We start from the raw sequence: 21444 nt of genomic DNA, 5'->3' as shown, positions 1-21444 counted from the left end.
TTAGGAATCAGGATCTATAGAGATAGATCACAAAAATTGCTTGGCCTAAGTCAGAGTACATATATAGACAAAGTGCTAAGACGCTTTAATATGCATGATTCCAAGAAAGGATTCATACCTATGCAACATGGTCTGTGTCTATCAAAAACACAATCCCCTTCAACTAAGGAAGAAAGGGATCACATGAATAAGATTCCATATGCATCTGCAATAGGATCTATCATGTATGCCATGTTATGTACTCGACCAGATGTCTCTTATGCTTTAAGTGCAACGAGTAGGTACCAATCTGATCCCGGTGATGTTCATTGGGTAGCTGTCAAGAATATCCTTAAGTATTTGAGAAGGACTAAGGACTCATTCTTGATATATAGAGGTCAGGAAGAGCTTGTTGTAATTGGATACACCGATGCTAGCTTTCAGACAGATAAGGATGACTTTAGATCGCAATCTGGTTATATATTTTGCTTAAACGGTGGCGCTGTGAGTTGGAAAAGTTCAAAGCAAGATACAGTTGCTGATTTTACAACTGAGGCCGACTATATTGCTGCCTCAAGTGAAATAAAGGAAGTTGTTTGGATCAAAAAGCTCATTAGTGAACTTGGCATAGTTCCTAGCATTGTGGATCCCGTTGGTCTCTATTATGATAACAATGGTGCTATCGCACAAGCTAAAGAGCCTAGATCTCACCAACGATCCAAACACATACTTAGGCGTTATCACCTCATTCGAGAGAATAGATATAGGAGATGTGAAAATATGCAGAGTATCTACACTTGACAATATTGCTGACCCACTGACAAAACCTCTTGCGCAGCAGAAGCATGATGGCCATACTAGATCTATGGGCATTAAGGGTATGCTTGATTGGCTCTAGTGCTAGTGGAAGATTGTTGGTGTAAGCCCTAGAGGCCAATACTTTTGGTACTTGTATGGAATTATTTATTAATAATAAAAGGCTTTTTCTATATTAAGTTTGTTTAATAAAGTCCCTAGAATAGCTAGTCCATTTAATGTATCAAGTGTGACTTAATCATGAGATCACATTAAACATAACGACACTATTCTGAAAGTATCCGTAGTCGAGCTTTGTTATGAAGTGGGATAACATTAAAGCATTAAGACTATTATGTATATAGACTAATGATCACATCTCATGGATCATGGATAAGGAGTTATCAAGTCTTAAACATAGGTATGAATATTAAGAGTAATATTTATACTGGATTGACCCGCTACGAGAATACTATATAGAATGTTATGCAAAGTGTCATAAGTTATTCTCATGTTGATAATGGTGTATACCACCCTTTGACCTGAAACCACTATGGACCCTAGATGTAGAGTCAAGTGCCTTATTGTTGATCAAACGTTATCCGTAACTAGATGACCATAAAGATAGTTGATGGGTACTCCACGAAGCATGCTAAGGGACATGAGTGACCTAGATGGAATTTGCCCATCCTGCGTAACAGGATAAATATCTATGGGCCCAATATTGAACTGGACAAGGCTGACACGGTCTATGCCTTGTGTTCAATATAGACATAAGGGCAAAAGGGTGATTGTACACATAAGTATTATCACAAAAGGATTTGTCAGATCACATGACATTTTCGTGTCTTGGGTAGCAGTGATGTGTTGCTAGATACCGCTCATTGTTTATTATGTTAAATACATGATTTAATATAATTGTCAATGCCGCGAAACCTACAGGGTCACACGCAAAAGGACGGATTGATGAGAGATAGAGTAACTAAGGAACTCCGTAAGGTACGATGCACTTAAGTGAATTATAGAACATCGTAAGGTACGGTGTACTCAAGTAGAATACGAAATATGGTAAGGTACCACGCGCTTAAGTGATTTTGGCATATTATAAGATATGGGCCACATACACTTAAGTGGGCTTTTTTTAGCTTGCAGCCCACACAAGTGGTTCTATAAATAGAACCCTTGTACAGAAGCATTTGCGCAGTTACAATTTCGTTTCTCTCTCTCTCTCTCTCTCTCTCTCCCTCTCTCTCTCTCTCTCTCTCTCACTTAAAGCCTTCATTGTTAGCAGCTAGCACTGAGATTGAAGTAATCCATTCGTATGGACTGAGTAGAGGCGTTGTCATCGTCCAACGTTCGTGATCGCTCCGTAGATCTGCCTCAAAGGTTACAATCGCCACAAAAGGTAACGATTCTATCACTGATCATGCCTATTCGTAAGGATCACTAAAGGAGAATTTTTTTTTAAATTCCGTTGCATTTTGGATCGCCCTTCTCCTTCAATTCTATCCAGTAATTGATAGATGTAATTCCTATTTCTTCCTCGCAAAGTCTATCCTTAATATGTCCATCCTAACCGGTGACGGATTTTTCTTTTCGATGATATTCTATCCAACATTCGAAATAGTTGTAATTCCTACTTTTTGTTCAGTTGGTTTATCCTTGATATGTTCATCTTAGCCGATGACGGATATCCTCCTTGACATCCCCAGGCAAGTCTATCCTTGATATGTTCATCTTAATCGATGACGGATTTTCTTTCCTTTGAGTCTATCCTTGATATGTTCACTTTAACTGGTGACGGATATTCTCATCCTTGGTCTTCTGCCCAGTAAATGGTAGTTGTAAATCTTATTTCTGCAGTTTTCCCCAGCAAGGCTATTCCTACCCAGTAACCGTTAATGAATAGTCCCTCCTGGCAGTTCCCAGTGAGTAATCCTTGATATGTTCATCCTAACCGATGACGGGTGTCCTCTCTGTCAGATTTTTATTATCTCCTTACCCAGTAACAGGTAATGGATAATAAATCTCTGTTCCTCCTGCGTTGAAGTTTATTTCTTCCCCAGTTGAGTTGAGTGTGCATTTCCTTAGTGAAATCGCTTTTCCTGCATTATTCAAGTACTTCAGTTTTATCCTGATCTACTCGTCTCCCTTGCAGATGTTTTTGTTTCCCCGGTTGAGTCTTTCCATTTTATGGAATTCCTCTAGTCACCCAGCAGTTTTTAAAGTCGTAGCCTGGCCTACGCATAGTCCTTTTATCCCTTCAGAGTCTTTGTCTCCCCGATGAGCTTTCCTTATGGAATACATTGTGCTCCTGCGGACTTTTGGTCGCTCTGATTCATTTTCCTTTATGGCAATATTTCCCCACAGAGAATTTGCTTCCATATTCATATCATATGCCCCATGAGGTCTCTTAGGGACCAAAATTTGTTTCTATATGTTGTTATTTAAGCCCATTCTACTGAGTCGATATGAAAATTTTAACCTTCACCTCCTTAGTTAGAATGTTCTTAAATAGGGGCAGCTGTAAGACCCTAAGATCCCTCATGCAATTTCATCATATGCATTAGCATTGGGATCATACCTTGGCATCCTCCTTACCCCTTTTCCATTGAGTTTGTTTTGGGAGAGATCACCAAGCACCATAAGATTGTATCATACTTGTATATTATCATTTTTACTAACCAAAATACCAAAAATATGTCTTTGCATTTGCTTAACTCTTTTGTAGGTAGGGCATGATCCCCATTGATCTATCAAGTTCATATCTAGGGTTTAAGACCCTCATGGCTAAGAGTATAACCAGGTAATGGTCCACAATGTTTCAAAGCAACATATATGATTCCTAGTGATCTTTACATGTTATTTTGGTCAAGATTTCTTCAAGAGTTTGGAGTTGGTTTGCCTTGGAAACCCTAGTTTGGGTATCTTGTATAACTTCTTGAACATGCTTCCTCACCAATTGATCAAATTTCTCAAGGTACACTTAAAAACATCATCTTATGTATATATGATCTACCATTAGCCTAAAAAGTCAAGAGAATTGCAAGTTAGCAAGTTGGTTGATGGTGGTTGGCCAGATGAATTCATCTGATCAAAACTGGGTTTCCCTAGACCCTATCTCCTACAATTTTTATCATATAAAAATGATTCCAAGAGAAATGTTACTCTAAATGACATTACAAACAACTTTCATGTTGAAGTCTAGATCTAATTTTGCTTGGAAAGTCATTTTCTATGTTGAAACATTATAGGTCATTTTGTCTAAACCCTAATTTGAAATTCAACTTCCCAAAGCCATAACTTGCTCAATTTTTATGAGATGAAAGATTTACAAGTTTAACAAACAAATTCAAGATGTCTACTTCAACTTTTATGTTTTGAGTGAGAGCTAATTCAACTTTTATGAGCATGTGATATGAGGATACATTATAGGTCATTTTGGACCATTACCATTGAACAAGTGATTTTCCTAAACTTCAAAAATGCATAACTCTCTCATTCTAAATCCAAATGATGTCAAATTGGTGACCATTTTGAATTTATTTTAAAGAGATACAACTTTGATGAAGATACTTTTCTCATTTGGAGCTCACATAAAAAGTTTAGTAAGGTGGAACATTGAAGTATATGACTTGACACTTAAAAAAAAATTCAACATGTTGAAATTTCCAAACTTCCACCTCAAAATTAACCTTGATCCAAGTTCCAAATGGAAAAGTGTTCAACATAAGAGTTGTTCCTCTTGATCTAAGATTTCCAAAGAGTCCTAATTCATTCATTTTGGACCAAGTTTTCTAGGGCTGCGCATGGTTTTAACAGGCCTGCATCATTGGTAAGAATCAAACTTCAAATGACCATTTCACATTGCCTTGCCATTCAAGCTTCATTCCAACTTCAGAACAGATGCATTTGGACTTTAGTGAGTTGCTTCATGGGCATGTACACGCCCATACAGGCTTGTGCATGACATTGCCAAATTTGGAAGAAAATTCAAGTGTGCAAATAACACTTCCAATTGGTATAAATAGAGACCCCTTGAGCTCATTTCAAAGGATCGCTGCGCGCCAGCTTTGCCCCCTCTCTTCAAACCCTCACAATTCAAAGGAAAACCTGAGAATTTTAACTTGAAAATTGAGTTTGAATCTTACTGTTTGGAGATTCAAAAACTCCAGGATCCAAAGCTTCTTTCCATTCCTAATCCACTTCTGCAAGTCATTGGAGCAAGATCAAACAAGAATTGAAGCAAGGAAGAGCAAGTTTTGCACATCATTGAAGGTATTTTCCAGAATTTTTCTTCTCTTTGATTCTCACTTAATTCTCATCAATTATCTTGGATCTTTGGTTGTATGAAGTCCTACCAATGTAGGAAAGAAGATTGAGTTGCTTTGAGGTCAAATCGAAGCAACTCAGTTGACATACCTCAAAATTCAACTCCTCATATCTTTCTATATATTTAGAGTTAGTTAAATTTGAGGTCAGATTCGTGCTCTACATCATTTTCTATTTCAGATCATGTCCTCCTTTTTTATTTTAATCATGGTGATGACTGAACCAGTCCGGCAAGGTTCGCCTGAGAAGGTGACCAGCCATTTGCTCCGGCAGCGAGGTGGCAAGGTTCTGAGCTATTGATCCGGTTTAAATTGTTTTAATCTCACGCGTTGGTTTGGATGACCACATGTGCAGTGTGTTGACTACGCTACATCATGGAACGCGCGCTTGTGGCCACTTGATCTGCCACCTCAATTAATGAGGGAGATCAAGTGGTCCATGTTTTGTTGTAATTTCTGATTTTTATTTTATTCCTTTGATTTTCATTAATTCATATTAATTTTAATATTGATCCAAAAAATATGAGAGTTTCACCAAAAAAAATTTAAATAAAATGCTTTTTCATATTTTGAATTAAAATTATTTTTTGAATCATTATTAATATTTTTCATGATTTAATTGATTTTGTGATAATTTTTAATTGTTTAAAAATACTTTTAAGTTTCCAAAAATTCTGAAATTTTTTCTCCAAGGTCCTTTGACCTTGTTTGACCTATGATAAATCTCATGACTATTTCTTTGGTGTTTTGATGAGGATTTAGAAATTTGATAAACCATATTTAATTTAATGTATTATTTTTAGTAATTTTAAATTGAATAAATGTCAAATAATTATGTTGAGCCATTTTGATTGATTGTGTAAGTTTGGCTTGTGTTGTTGGGCCTTGGTCAAGGTTGATTTGACTTTGTTATATTAAGATCATTGGATTTAGGGGATTGATGGAATGTACATTCCATCTCCCAGAATGAATGAATGATCTTAATTTGGTAAAAGTCCTCTCTTGTCCAATTTGAGTTTGATCCATCTCCCCTCCCTCTTCATCTCATTTCCCTTCTTTATGCATTCATGTCATGGTCCTATGATATCTCTACATCCTAAGGTTAGTTGATTGCAAAATCAACATAAGTATGGATGAGATTAGGCCACCACTTTTGCATATTCTTTTTGTGTGTGGTATGTTTCATGTGCGTGGTCCATTATACTATGTCTCCAACATGCATTAACACCAAAATTTTATTGCCCGACCTCAAATAGTTGTGACTTCTACATAAGTCCAATTACGATTGCTTAACATAATGCTAAATTTTGACACAAAAGGCATATCATTCTAGTTGGTGAGATTGTAAGTCTCCCCTCTTTCATGGTATTGTATGGAAACTTGGCCTTTTTCCCTTCCTTTAGAAGATATCTTGGCTCAAGGATCCATGCTTGTGATAAGTGGGTTGAGTGTTCTCTAAAGAATGACTTAAAATAAATAAAAAAGCAAAAGCAATACTAACTTCTAACTCATTAACAACTAACATTTAATTTCAAGTCATTTACTTTAATGCACTTTATTTTTAAGCCTTATTCATTTGTCATTATTCAAACTATTCTAATTGTTTATGTTAATGTCATTTTTACGTTGTCCATTTGGACCATATTTTGTGATATATTGTGATTGTGACTATTGTGTTTGTTTGTGTGGTCTTTGACCATTAATGTACATAATAAAAACCAAAACCATAAAAAACATCTTGTGTGGACTGTTGGTTTGATATAAGACTTTTGGACTTAGAATTTAGGCAACACTCCCTATGCAAAGGACTTGGCCAATGCCAAATTTCATGTAACCATGTGCTTGAAATCTGAAACTTCATCTGATACATCATTTTAGATCCATTTGGGTTCATCTACAACATGATCATTGTGAAGCTGTTATTTTGAACCTGTGACTTATGGCATTGTGGAATTCATCTTCTACATGGGCAAATTTGAAGAAGATCATGGAGTTGCTAAGCTTGGATATGGCTATCTTTATTTGATGCCTTACTCTTCCAGTTGATATTGCGTGCATTGTTTGTTGCTTGATTCTAATGTCCAAGGGAGTTTGGGTTTCTATATGACATTCTTGTCTATTGGAATGCACCTCATTGGTCAGATCTTTTCAACTCTTAACTTTTAAATTTATGCTTAGGATTAGTCTCTTCATCTCCTCCTGTAACGGGAAATTCATGATCATCAGGCTATTGACAAGCTAGAGATCAATTAACAAGAGTCGCCACCGCGCTTTTATTGTTTCCAAGGGAAAAGGGAAGAAGTACGAACAAAACCCAATAAGTAAGAAGTTTTCAAATAAAAAACTAATAAAAATCAGAGATCGCAGGTAAGGGGGTTGGTTACACAGAGGGAAGGTGTTAGCACCCAAAGTGTCCTAGGTACTCCTAGGGAGCCCTTTTTGTGTGCATATGTATTTTGTACAAAGTGATGTTTACAAACAAATAGAATAGGGGGAGGAGAAAAGAATTCACTAATTATATTTTTGTGTTTGACAAGACCTTCGGACTCGTGCCTACGTACCAACATAAAAATGAGGGATCAAAACCTCGTAGTTCGTGATACAAATTTCAAAATGGATGCATTGATTTTAACAAAATTTAAGTTTGAAAGGCACAAAGGCCTAAAATGGTTTGAATGAGTTAGTTCTTTTTGGCCTTTTGAAAGTTTAAGTCAAGTATTTGTTAAGTTTGTTCACAAGTTTGATTTAAGAAAATAAGTTTGAAAATGCAATGGCATAAGGCCAAAGTTTCTATCTTTTGCAAAAGTGGTCAAAGTTTTAGAACAAAAATAGTTCACACAAAGAAGGTTTTGAAAATGGAGGGAGATATTTTGAAATTAAAGAAATGGGGAGAAGATGAAGAGATTATCCTATGCATAAAATTTAAAAGTTTAGAGTTGAAAAGATATGACCGAATGGGTAGCAATCCAATAGATAAAAATGTCAATAGAAACCCAGAATTCCCTTGGACTTTTAGAATCAAGCAACACATAAATGCACAATTATATTATCTTGAAGAGCAAAGGCATCAAATAAAGATGGCCTCATCCAAGCTTATCCATTCCATGATCTTCTTCAGAAATAACCCATGTAACAGATGAATTCCACAAGTCACGGGTTCAAAATAAAAACTTCACAATGATCATGTTGCAGATGAACTTAGAGAGATTTTGAATGATGTATCAGATGAATTTCAAATTGCTAGCATTTGGTTCTTCACAAATTGGCATTGGTCAAGTCCTTTAGCTTAGGAAGGTTGCCTAGATTCTAAGTCCATTTGTCCAAGATCAAGCCAACAGTCAACTCAAAGTTTTTTATGGTTTTTTGTGATTACTATGTACATTAATGGTCAAAGACCACACAAACAAATAAAATAACATCAACAAAATATATCACACAATATGGTCCAAATGGACAAAGTGAAAATTGCATGAACATAAACAATTAGAATGATATGTACAATGGCAAATGAAATAAAGTGCTAAAAAAATAAATTGCATTAAGATAAAAACTTAAAATTAAAAGTCAATAGTTAGTAAGTTAGAGGTTAGTTTTGTTTTGCTTTGCTTTTCAAGACATTCTTTGGAGAACACTCAACCCACTTATCACAAGCATGGATCCTTGAACCAAAACATCTTCCAAAGGTAGGAAAGAAGGCCAAGTTTCCACACAATATCATGAAAGAGGGGAGACTTACAATCTCACTAACTAGAATGCTTATACCTTTTGTGTCAAAAATTTAGCGCTATGTTAAGCAATCGTAATTGGACTTATGTAGAAGTCACAACTAAACTATTTGAGGTTAGGCAATAGAATTTTGGTGTTAATGCATGTTAGAGGCATAGTATAATGAACTATGCTCATGAAACATACCACACACAAAAAAGAATATGCAAAAGGTGTGGCCTAATCTCATCCATACTCATGTCAATTTTTCAATCAACTAGCATTAGGACTTTGAGATGTCATAGGCCAAATGGAATGAATGAATGAAGAAGGGAATGAGATGAAGTGGGAAGGGGATGAATGAGATCACAAATTGGTCAAAGGAGAACTTTTATTAAATTAATATCATTCATTCATTTTGGGAGATGGAATATACATGATCGCGACTTTATGAGTCTATTGGGGTATTAACTGCAAGTGCACAGTCTAATCGCGTAGTAATAAAAGATATCGATCCCACAGGGACTTATGAATCGATATACCGTTTTCTAAGGTTACTTCGTAAAGCTAAGGCGGATGATACTTTGATGATTAGGGGGAAAAGTAAAACTAAAATAAGATCTAGATTAAATATCGAATAACGCGGATATCGGTATGTAGTTCGTCGTAATTAGGGAATCAAATCTTCGTTGATTTCTTAGTTTTAAAATAAGTCCTTTCATTAGACACTATTGATTAAAAATCTTTTCTCAAACTCTCGCTCTGTTGAATAGACTATGATTTTACCTTAACGTACGCTCTCACTATTTAGTTAAAACTATAATCACTTTTTGAAAACAATAGAATCTATAGAAACTCTTTTTAAGAAAATGCTAACCATCTAAACACCCTCGTCTCAAACTCTCGCTCTGTTGACTTAGATTATATGATTAAACTTAAATGCTTAACTCTCGTCCTCACATTTAACCTTTAAAAATACTTTTTGAAAATGATTAGGATTTAATTAACTCTAAAAATTGCTTTCGCCCTGATTTAAAATTAATGTCCAATTTACACTGTCCAGTTAAAAGCTCAAACTGTCGTTCTATTGATTTTAACTTCTTTATGTCTTTTACTCTCGTACAAAAACTTTGGTATTAACCCTGTAAATTGAGACCGTAAAAAGAGTGACTATATCTTTAAATAAATTTAAACCAACTTAGTTTTGATTCCTTTATTCCGCTTACTTTACATACCGATACCGAAGTTTATTTAGCCGGACATGCTAAACAAGCCTAAACAATAATTATGCTTAAATACAGCCATGTCAGACAAACAGTATAGATAAACAGCAGTACAGAGCATATATAAATTAAAACAATAAAATTAAAGAACCTGTAAAATTAATAGAGATCTTGATTATTCCTAGCTTCGATGCTTGAACACTCCACCACAGACCGGTTGGATTTGTTCTTCACAATCTTCGATCAGACAGTAAAATAAAGGCGAAGGAATAAAATACTATGATCTAACGTAAGGTTAGATCCAGTAAAAGTTACACAATAGTTTCCGGTGTAGAAACTATTGTGAGAAAATTAATTGAATGCTTTGGAAATTGACTGGAAAAGAAAAGGAAATAAAAATTGCTAGGAAAGTAGAGTGCTGGAAAATTAAAAAGCAGTAAAAATAATGCACGGTGCCGAAAACTGGAAAATTGAGAGAGAGCTGCAGGGTTCCACCATTGGATATATTTATACCACTCCACCAAGTGACTGTTTCTTCCAACGTCCTTCAGTAGCTTTTGGTCACACGTCAACTGGTCAAGCGAAGAAAAGGGTGAACGTGCTTCTGTTACGCGTCAAAGCCAAAAATATAGGAATGGGGTGTGACGCTCGTCACACCTTGTGTGGCGCTCGTAACACTTAGCAGGAGGGCGTGACGCTCGTCACACCTTGTGTGGCGATCGTCACAGCATCACAGCGCCTCTCCTTGTAGTTGTGGGTTGAGCTTTAGTGGATTGCTTTTTATCCTCTTTTTGCACCTCCTTTTCTTTCTTTTTCACGTATGCTTCAAATAGTGTGACCTGAAATAAATAGAAGGAAAATACCAAGTAATATCGAATAATATGAAATAAATCGAATCAAATAATAATATAATTTAATTAAATCGAGTCCAAAAATGTGATATTATTTCATGTTATCAAACTCCCTCATACTTAGACGTTTGCTTGTCCTCAAGCAAGATACAATGTATAAATCGATTTGTAATATTAGCCAGATGAAATTTCAAAACACACATCAATTCGTACCAGGTTGCAAGTAAATCTTGTTTAGGAATAACCTGAGTTTAGTCTTAACATCAACAACTACCGTTACAACCTCAAATAACCCCACCTTATGCAAACCAGTTCGAGTTACGCTATTATAGCTATCCTAGTTCTTTTACTCTTATTTCACCCGTTTTCATTCTAGCGAAATCACATTAAGCCCTTTATCTTTTAGCGCACATAGTGGAGTAACCGGTTAGCGATTTTGATTCCCTTTTTAGCTGGAAGTTCTGGTACATAAGTTGGATAACTTCGTTATTTAGTCCATTGTAAATTGCGGGGGATCGGACCGTAGTTCGCCCTACCAAGTTCAGCACCAGATACCAGCTGAACCAACTCATAATGGATCTTTCATATCGTGCTTTTGTAGGGTCCGCAACCTTTGGATTAAATGATCTGGTAAGGATCACCTAACTTAATTAGTGCATTTCCTTATATATATATTTTTTATGTTGTTTTGGGAATCATTCACTTATATTCATCGGCTCTCCACGTAGTTTGCTATTAAGATGGTGCCGACTTCTCGTATAAACTACTCGGGGTTACTATAAAACTAAAAGTTCAAGGGATTGGTATAATAGGTACTTTTCCCGATCTAACATGTTGAGATTTTTAGAGCGTTGGGGCGGTAATAATTTTCGTCTTGATTTTACTCAAGTTTTATAAAATGAGCAACCTTTATACTTATCGAGTGTGTTAAGTGTTAAAAAAATTATTTTTATTTTATGGCTCAAGAAAATTTAGGGGAATAGATAATACAAAATTTTTACACTAGGGACTCGACTTAAAATATATTATATTATATTTAGATAAGGGAAATAACAATGAAAGGGAAGATAACATACTTGAAAGAGGAATGTTGGAAAAGAAATAATCATAACGGAAACAAAGTTTCCCCCCCCCCCATACTTAAGTGAAACATTGTCCCCAATGTTTTAAAGAAAAGCGAAAAGAAAGGAAAATAAAATAAATATGCTCAATTTTGCCTGCGTCCTCTTGTTCTCGGGCCCGGTGAGCGTTGACGTACTTCCAAGTCATCAAACCTGTTGAGCAAATCAGTGAACCGCTGGTCGGTTATTGCATTCCTTGCTTCCTGTTGATGTTGCATCTGGCGCATCAGTTGCATCAATTCGTTATTCTGCGCATGCATGGCATCAATAGCATCCATGATGTCATCATTAGTTGCTGGCCTTCTTCTTCGACGACGTCGGGAGGATGGACCAGTTGCATTATCGGAAGGGTTAAGCGGGGCTGACTGTTGTTCAAGACCTTGATCACCTTGCTCCATTTTTTCAAACTCGTCCGGGGCCGGGTTTGCTTGTGTAGGCTCGGTAGCTTCGGGAGCATTAAGGTCGTAGATGAATCGGTCGGGGTTGGTGACATCTCTGAGGGCAATGTTGGGTAAAACAACGCTTGGGACTTCTTGGTTATTCACCATAAGATAATACCTTCCGCCTACCCTATTTTTGATTAAGCGGCTGGAGCGACAATAGCTTATATCCATAAATAGGGGTGGGAGAGATTGTAAATTTTGAAGTCGGTCCCCTAGATTCAAACCAAGTGCTATGGAGGTTATTAATCCTCCAATCACGAAAGGTTGGCGGCCTCTAGCACATAGGGTGCGGATATGGTGAAATAAGAAAGAAGCGGCGTTTACCTTTGTATCCATTGCAAAGACGCAGTGGAGGAAGAATAATTCCTTGGCATTGACTTTGCTGTTGTTGGGTCGACCGAAAATGGTGTTTTGCATAATGCAGATAAAATACCGGATGGTTGGGTTATGTATGTGTGAAGCAAGTAGTGCATCCCAATTATCGGTTTCCATACCGGATATTTTTCTAAAGAGGTCGAAGGCGTTTATGGGCCACTGTGAGTTCAGAGGGATTCTTGGGTGGACTTGGTCTCCTACAGGGAACTGTAGCATGGCACTCAACTGATCCTGGGATAGTGAGTACTCGGTGTTGAACATGCGGAAAGTTGCGGTACCGGTTAAGTACTCGTCTTCACCGGTTGGAGTGGTGTATGAATAAGAACTTAAAAATTCTAAGGTGAGTGATGGGTAGGTAGGTTGATTGTGGGTGCAAAGAAAAGTTAAATCAGCAAGCCGAAGCATCCATTGCACACCTTGAAGTAATCATAATTCTTGTAAACAATTTAAATCAGGATACCTGGTAGAGATGACACCTCGTTGTTGAAACCGATCGAATTGCTCTCGTTGATAGTTATCATCTTCGGATCGGAAGATGATATTTCCGAATTGTTGGTTATCCGCCATATTGATAGGTGGGTTGAAAGAAGGAAAGAGGATGCAAATGTATTTGTAGAGAGTGGTTTGTTGGAATGATGTGGTTTAGGGAGAAATGGAGTGTAGGTATTTATAGAAAAAGTTTTTGGAAGTTAGAAGAGGAGTGGGTGAGAGAAAAATAAATGTGGAGGAATGTGAGTGGGATGGAGTAAAGAGGTGAATGAATGGGGAAAATAAAAAGGTGGGGGGGTAACGGTCGTGTCCCCAACGGTCACCAACGTTCACCTATTCTGGAGTTGTCACGCTCGTGACAGAAGGTGTTACGGGCGTCACATGCACTTGCGTGACGACCGTGATGGCTTGTGTGACGCTCGTCACACCAGTCAGCTTGCAACGGTCACTTACGTGGGTGCTTCATAATTTGTTTTTATTATTTATTGTTTTTATTTTGTTTTGTTTATGTTTATTATATTTTGCTATTGTTATATTTTTGAACTGCCATGCATGCTACTCTACTACACACCATAGTGTATATATATTTTTCTCTAATAGGCTATGTAAGTAGCATACAGTAAATATCATTATTGATAATTGTAGGTACTGCATAAATAAAATTGAACCAATAATGCAATAGCTTCATAAAATAAACATAATGTAACATTTGAAGGTAAAAGAAAACATGGAAAAACAAATACTAAGATTAAAACAATGTTAAATGAAACTAAAGATTCCCTAAAACTAAAACTAATTAACTAAAAACTTCTAGCCACTTGCAGGATCTCTGGCCGGAGGAGCAAAGGCATTGATACGGCGGTCCAACTCGAGAAAATGATTTGTCATAGTGCTCATGTATTGCAAAGTTTCATGTCCCATCATATTTAACTCCTCTCGCATGGCAGCTTGTTCTGACATCAAAGCTTGAATAGCGGTATTGTAATCATTTCCGGGAAGATGATGTCTAAGATCAGGTATTACTGATTCTGCGGACGGAATAGGATGAGGTGGAGAGGTTGCATCGTGGTAACCAGTTGGTGTCTGTGGATCAGACTCAGCATAAGGAATCTGGTCGTCACAAATCTCATAGTCTTGGATGGATTCAACAGATCTAACAGGAGAAGGTATTCCATCCAGGTTGTAAAGCCAATTGTTTCGGTCATGAACACTAGTCATCGGACTAGGCTTTGTGAATAGGTAAACAACTTGGTTATTAATTATTAATTCAAACTCTTCAGGTCCCAAATTTCTGATAAACAAAGTGTTGAAAAGGAAATGTATGTTCATGGACTCGATGCCACAAAAAGGGTTCGAGTCAAGCATGGGTTGGCGCAATCCAATAGCATTGGCAATCATGGTTATCAATCCTCCTATTTGAATCGGTGCACGGTCAGCTTGAATAAGGCGGTCGAAACTCGCCAACATATAGGTGGCACCATTCACTGGACGGTTCTGGGAAGCACAAAATATTATGAAGAGTTCATCACGTGATACTATGGTAATGTTTGATCTCTTTCCAAAAAGAGTGTGCGCTAGGATTTTGTGGAAATAGCGAAAAGCCGGGTTATGTATGTTTCCAGAGAGAAACTCATGTTCCTCAGGGTCGTCATTACCCGTCAAACTTCCCCAAAAATGTTCAAGCTCTCTATATTCAAAAAGCTCTTCTTGGCTCACGGTGAATGTATCAAAAGAGGTAGGGAACCCTAAAAGGTTAGTAAACTCTTGAATGTTAAACTGATACTCCATATTGAACATCCTGAATTGAATGAAACCTCGGTTTATTCCTTTTCCATGGTTTGGTAAATAGATCAGGGAGCTAAGGAATTCTAGAGTTAGCCTTCGGTAAGTAACAAATTGTCTGCGAATAGGAGTGGTTTCCCACCCTATTTTATTCAGCAGATACAGGACACTATCTCTTAGCCCAAGTACGATCATTGCATCTTCATTAGAATAGAAGGTTGGGTGCATCTCTCTCTCAGAAATTTCTTCAAATTTTTGTCTCTGAGCTCTCCCTCTGAATTTGATACCCATACGATCAATTTGTCCCATCAGGTTAGTGTTAACTAAAGAAAAGAAAAAACAAGAATTTAGTCAGGGATTGGCCAGATGCCGAAAGAAGAAAAGAAGAAAAGTTTTATAAAATAAAATAAATGAAGAATGAATACTAAATAAAATCAAAAGAATAATCAAAGAAAAGATAGTAAAAATTTGTGGGTTGTCTCCCACGAAGCGCTTTGTTTAATGTCGCAAGCTCGACATAAAACTAGTCAATGTTAATCTATAGATTTAGGAGACAATACGTCTAATTTCAGGACTTGCGGGTCTTCATTGTTTTCATCATAGTGATAATGTTTCAGACGCTGCCCGTTTACGATAAATGTTTCCATAGATTTTCCCTTAATTTCCACTGCCCCACTAGGGAAAACATTAGTGACTTGGAAAGGGCCTGACCATCTAGAGCGTAGTTTTCCTGGGAATAACTTAAGTCTAGAGTTAAACAAAAGGACTACATCTCCTTGTTTGAAAGTTTTCCTTGATATGCGCTTATCATGCCATTTTTTCGTTCTTTCCTTGTAGATTCTGGCATTTTCGTATGCGTCTTGTCTAAGTTCTTCTAATTCGTTTATATCAAGGATTCGCTTTTCACCAGTGGCCTTATAGTTTAAATTTAAATTTTTAATAGCCCAATAGGCCTTATGTTCTAATTCTACCGGGAGGTGGCAAGATTTTCCGTAAATAAGCCTAAATGGGGTTGTTCCTATGGGAGTTTTGTAAGCAGTTCGATATGCCCATAAAGCTTCAGGTAATTTTGATGACCAGTCTTTTCTTGACGTGGCGACTGTTTTTTCCAATATCTGTTTAATTTCTCTGTTAGACACTTTCACTTGTCCACTGGTTTGAGGATGGTAAGGTGTCGTTACTCGATGTTTTACACCATACTTAAACAATAGTTTTTCGAGTATCTTAGATATGAAATGCGATCCACCATCACTGACTACTATTCTTGGGACACCAAATCTTGGAAAGATTATATTCTTAAAGAGTCTAGTTACTACTCGTGTGTCGTTTGTTGGAGAAGCTATAGCTTCAATCCATTTTGATACGTAGTCAACCGCTACGAGTATGTACTTGTTACCGAAAGAAGGTGGAAAAGGTCCCATGAAATCTATTCCCCACACGTCGAAAATCTCTACTTCCAAAATGCCCTTTTGTGGCATTTCGTCACGTCTAGATATGTTTCCTGTGCGTTGACATCTATCACATTTCTTGACAGCAGCATGCACATCCTTCCATATGCTTGGCCAATAAAGACCGGCTTGTAGGATTTTAGAGCAGGTCTTGGATGTACTTGCGTGTCCACCATAAGGAGCGGAATGACAATGTTGGATTATACTTTCTACCTCTTCTTCAGGTATACACCAAAGGAAAAATACCATCGGGGCCTCTTTTGAAAAGTAAAGGGTCGTCCCAATAATAATGTTTTATGTCATGGAAGAATCGTTTCTTTTGTTGGTAGGATAAATCAAGTGGAACCATTCCGGCGGCTAAATAATTGACAAAGTCGGCGTACCATGGTGTAACGCATACAGCCAAGGTGGTCTCTACCCGTTCATCAGCTCTATTTTCTTCCAAATTAGCTATAAGTCTATCGTACGAGAAGTCATCATTGATCGATGTTCTTTCCGGTTCCAAATTTTCAAGTCTAGAAAGGTGATCTGCTACTACGTTTTCAGTTCCTTTTTTATCTTTGATTTCCAAATCAAATTCTTGTAACAACAAGATCCACCTTAGGAGTCTAGGTTTAGCGTCCTTTTTTGTTAGGAGGTACTTAATGGCAGCATGGTCAGTGTAAACGATTATTTTAGCTCCGACCAAGTAAGAACGAAATTTATCAAGTACAAACACTACTGCTAAAAGTTCTTTCTCGGTCGTGGCGTAATTCATCTGTGCTTCATCTAGAGTTCTACTTGCATAATATATGACGTGAAGTTTTTTATCCCTTCGTTGTCCTAAAACAGCGCCTACGGCGTAGTCGCTTGCGTCACACATTATTTCGAATGGTTCATTCCAATCCGGAGTCTGCATTATGGGCGCGGAGATCAATGCTTCTTTAAGCGTTTGAAATGCTTCTAAACATTTATTGTCGAAGATGAATTCAGCATCTTTCATTAATAATCCGGTTAAAGGCTTAGTTATTTTAGAGAAATCTTTAATAAATCATCGATAAAAACCGGCATGTCCTAAGAAGCTTCGTACTTCTCTCACAGTTTTCGGAGGTTGAAGGTTTTCGATTACTTCTATTTTGGATTTGTCTACTTCAATTCCTCTATTTGATATGATGTGTCCTAAAACAATTCCTTCTTGTACCATAAAGTGACATTTTTCCCAATTAAGTAATAGGTTTACTTTTACACATCGTTCTAGAACTCTTTCTAGGTTTTCAAGGCATTCTTCAAAACTTTGCCCGCATACGGAAAAGTCATCCATAAAGACTTCCATAATGTTTTCAAGAAAATCGGCGAATATTGCCATCATGCACCTTTGGAAGGTTGCAGGAGCATTGCACAAGCCAAACGGCATTCGTTGATAAGCGAAGGTACCAAAAGAACATGTGAACGTTGTCTTTTCTTGGTCATCAGGATGAATTGGTATTTGAAAGAAGCCTGAGTAACCGTCCAGATAGCAGAAATGAGAATGTTTGGCTAATCGTTCTAACATCTGGTCTATGAATGGTAAAGGAAAATGATCTTTTCGAGTTGCTTTGTTTAGCTTTCTATAATCAATGCACATTCTCCATCCTGATTCGATTCGTTTGGTTATAGTTTCTCCTTTTTCATTTTCGATAACTGTTATACCTCCTTTATTTGGTACTACGTGCACAGGACTAACCCATTTGCTATCGGATATATGATATATGATACCTGCCTCTAATAACTTCGTTACTTCCTTCTTCACTACCTCACTCAGGATCGGGTTTAGTCTCCTCTGATGTTCCCTAGAAGTTTTACAATCTTCTTCTAGCATGATGCGGTGCATACAAATAGAAGGACTTATCCTTTTAAGATCGGTGATGTTGTATCCTAGTGCGGTCGGATATTTTCTTAAGATATGTAGGAGTTTTTCGGTTTCGAGTTTTCCTAGGTCTGCATTGACTATCACGGGTCGTTCAAGTTCTGAGTCTAGGAATTCATATCTCAGATTTTTAGGAAGTGTTTTCAGGTCGAGGGTAGGTTTCTTAAGGCATTGCGTAGGATCCGATGTTACTGCTAAGCATTGGTTCAGTCTGTCTTCTACACGACAGTCAGTTAATTCGTCATTTTCTAATTCTGTTTCTTTTATGCATTCATCGATGATATCCATGAAGTAACATGTGTCTTCTATTGCAGGTGCTTTCAAAAATTTGGAAAGAATGAATTCAATTTTCTCTTCTCCTACTTCGAAAGTGAGTCGTCCTCGTTTTATGTCTATGATAGCACCGGCGGTTGCTAAGAAAGGTCTTCCCAATATAATGGGGGTAACTTCATCTTCTCTTATGTCCATAACTATAAAATCGGTTGGAATGTAGAATTGACCTATGCGCACGGGAACGTTTTCAAGAATTCCTACGGGATATCTAACGGAACGATCTGCTAATTGCACAGATATTTTAGTTGGTCTTAATTCTCCCATTTCAAGTCTCTTGCATATGGACAAGGGCATAACACTGATACCGGCTCCTAAATCGCATAAAGCTTTGTCTATGACAAATTTTCCTATGTGACAGGGTATAGAGAAACTACCAGGATCTTTAAGTTTAGGAGGCATATTCTGGATTATAGCGCTACATTCAGCAGTGAGTGTAACGGTTTCGCTATCTTCAAGTTTCCTTTTATTAGAAAGAATTTCTTTTAAGAACTTAGCATACGAGGGCATCTGTGTAATAGCTTCTGTGAAAGGAATGGTGACGTTTAATTGTTTTAGTAGGTCAACAAATTTTTTAAATTGGCCCGCGTCTTTGGTTTTAATTAGCCTCTGAGGATAAGGGATAGGTGGTTTGTAAGGAGGTGGAGGTACATAAGGTTCTTTCTTTTCTACGGTTTCCTTATTACTCTCTTCCTTTTCCTTAGGTTTATCTTCTTCCTCAGTTGACTTTTTAGAGTTTTGGTTCTCAATTCTTGGATCAGATGGTCCTTCTACCTCTATTCCACTTCTTAATATAATTGCATGAGCGTGGCTTTTCGGGTTAGGTTGGGGCTGTCCAGGAAATGTACCAGTTGGGGCAGCAGTAGGCGCTTGTTGTTGAGCTACTTGTGAGATTTGTTTTCCAGCATTTTGTTATGGGTAGCCAGGGCATCTACTTTACTTGCTAGTTGTTTAATTTGTTCGTTAGTGTGTACATTCTGGTTTAAGAAATCTTTATTGGTTTGTTGTTGAGAAGCTATGAAGTTCTCCATCATGATTTCCATGTTGGATTTCCTAGGAACGTTATTGTTAGGTGTAGATGGGGTCGGCTTTTGATATCCAGGAGGTATAGCTGGGGCTTGACTGAGAGCTTGTCCTGGTGCGTATAAGGCATTGTTACTCTTATATGAAAAATTAGGATGGTTCTTCCAGTTTGAGTTATAGGTATGCGAGTAAGGGTTTCCTTGAGCGTAGTTCACCTGCTCTGCTTGGATTCCTGTTAGGAGTTGACAATCTGTAGAAGTGTGACCTTGGATTCCACAGACTTCGCAATTTTGAGTCACGGCAACCACGGTGGTTGCAGGTGATACATTTAAACTTTCAATTTTCTGGGCAAGAGCATCCACCTTTGCATTAACATGATCAAGGCTACTTATCTCGTACATGCCAGTTTTCGTTTGAGGTTTTTCTACCATTGTTCGGTCGCTTCCCCACTGATAATGGTTTTGGGCCATGCTTTCGATAAGTTGATAAGCGTCAGCGTAAGGTTTATCCATAAGCGCACCACCTGCGGCAGCGTCTATTGTTAATCTTGTGTTGTATAAGAGACCATTATAGAAGGTATGAATTACTAACCAGTCCTCTAAACCATGGTGTGGACAAAGTCTCATCATGTCTTTGTATCTTTCCCATGCTTCGAAAAGAGACTCGTTATCTTTCTGTTTAAATCCATTTATCTGGGCTCTTAACATAGCTATTTTGCTTGGAGGAAAATATCGGGCAAGAAAGACTTTCTTCAACTCATTCCATGTGGTGACTGAGTTGGAAGGAAGAGACTGAAGCCATCTTCTAACTTTATCTCTTAACGAGAAAGGAAAGAGACGAAGTCGAATTGCCTCTAAAGTGACACCATTAGCTTTAACAGTATCAACGTATTGAACAAATACAGATAAATGAAGGTTTGGATCCTCTGTAGGATTTCCAGAGAATTGATTCTGTTGCACTGCCTGTAACAGTGAAGGTTTAAGTTCGAAGTTGTTTGCTTCGATTGCGGGTGGAGCAATACTCGAATGCGGCTCATCTTGCGATGGAGCGGCGTAATCTCGAAGAGCACGAGCTGGTTCTTCCATCTCGGGTATCGGCGAAGGAAGAAGATTTTGGAGATCAGGAATTTCGATTGGAGGAAGATTGTTTGCAGCACGATACTCCTGAATTCGTCGTAAGACTCGGAGATATCGTTCAACGTCGTTGATTCGTAAGTAATACGGTTCGCCTTGTGAGCGAGTGTGTGGCATACAAATCAACGAAAAACAAGGAAAAAAAATAAAAATTACCTTAGTCTCTACAGCGTAACAGAAGAGTTACGATATCGACTAAATAAAAGTCCCCGGCAACGGCGCCAAAAACTTGATCGCGACTTTATGAGTCTATTGGGGTATTAACTGCAAGTGCACAGTCTAATCGCGTAGTAATAAAAGATATCGATCCCACAGGGACTTATGAATCGATATACCGTTTTCTAAGGTTACTTCGTAAAGCTAAGGCGGATGATACTTTGATGATTAGGGGGAAAAGTAAAACTAAAATAAGATCTAGATTAAATATCGAATAACGCGGATATCGGTATGTAGTTCGTCGTAATTAGGGAATCAAATCTTTGTTGGTTTCTTAGTTTTAAAATAAGTCCTTTCATTAGAGACTATTGATTA

The 21444-nt window shown here is 37.5% G+C and overlaps 1 non-coding gene across 1 annotated transcript; it reads left to right on the top strand.

Annotated features, from left to right (window-relative positions):
• The first annotated feature begins 20380 nt into the window (after window positions 1-20380).
• On the top strand, window positions 20381-20487 carry LOC127077976 (small nucleolar RNA R71). The gene has a single exon (XR_007787733.1). It is a non-coding gene; the product is annotated as a small nucleolar RNA R71 (small nucleolar RNA).
• Window positions 20488-21444: the final 957 nt, after the last annotated feature.

Source organism: Lathyrus oleraceus, chromosome 4 (assembly GCF_024323335.1).
Source record: "Lathyrus oleraceus cultivar Zhongwan6 chromosome 4, CAAS_Psat_ZW6_1.0, whole genome shotgun sequence".
In the NCBI taxonomy this organism is placed as follows: domain Eukaryota; kingdom Viridiplantae; phylum Streptophyta; class Magnoliopsida; order Fabales; family Fabaceae; genus Lathyrus; species Lathyrus oleraceus.
Note: the sequence above shows the minus strand (reverse complement) of the source record. Positions and strands in the feature narration are given on the sequence as shown.